Source organism: Lygodium microphyllum, chromosome 21 (assembly GCF_053477565.2).
Source record: "Lygodium microphyllum isolate KBCC chromosome 21, Lygodium_microphyllum_v1.1.10, whole genome shotgun sequence".
NCBI lineage: Eukaryota > Viridiplantae > Streptophyta > Polypodiopsida > Schizaeales > Lygodiaceae > Lygodium > Lygodium microphyllum.
In genome coordinates, this window is record NC_141155.1 from 52,945,266 (window position 1) to 52,946,199 (window position 934).

The window sequence follows — 934 nt, forward strand, 5'->3', positions numbered from 1 at the left end:
AACCTACAGCTTAGGTTTCCTGTCCTCTCAACGTTGGTCAAAGTTTATCAAACAAGTGCAATGCATTCCAAGAGATATCACATGGCATGCTTGATGCAAGGTGTATGACAATTGTGCACAACCATTTTATGATATTAAAAAAAACAGCCATGTGGGGTGCGAAAAATAGCCCTTTCATGAATTTTAACCAAGGTTACGTGCTGCGCTGCTTTAGGGACTAGCACCGGAACTTCGGTGCTACTAGACACCTATATTTAATTATGACACGATCCCTAAATGCTATGAAAAAAGAGGAAAATTATAATTTGTATCTTTTCAGTAATTAGATCGTCGCACAAACTTCATCCCCCCTCACTGTTTAGATGTTGCTGCGGTGCATACGTGTAAATGGTTGTTTTGTATCATTTTTGTATGTAAAAAGTGATAAACACAGACTATAACACAAATAACAAGGCCAAACTGAGGCTTGACCTCATGCTTTGACCTTGCCAAACATTCACGTATATGAATATTATTTTTTCATATTTTTTGAGCGCAAAAACTCCAATTTTCTCTATTTTTTGCTATTTTTTATTTATTATTAATGAAAAATAGGTATTTTTTGATTTATTTGTATTGGCTTATTATTTTGACTGAAACTTAACATTTTGTCTGATTTTATCCCATTTTCACTCCTTTTTCCCAACTCAAAATCGAAAAAAAAACCACTAATTTCCATTAAAATGACATTTTATAGGTTTTAAAGAATTAATAACGGCTCTAAATCATTATGGGTTCTATATTTCTATAGTTACAGCCCTCAATCATGATGCAAACAAGGCTCAAACAAAAATTCATTCCATATGAACAACATTTGGACCATGAAACAACAAAAACAATCAAATTTCTTTGTAAAATTGAAGCATACCGCATTTCTTGCATGTTGCGGGTTTTT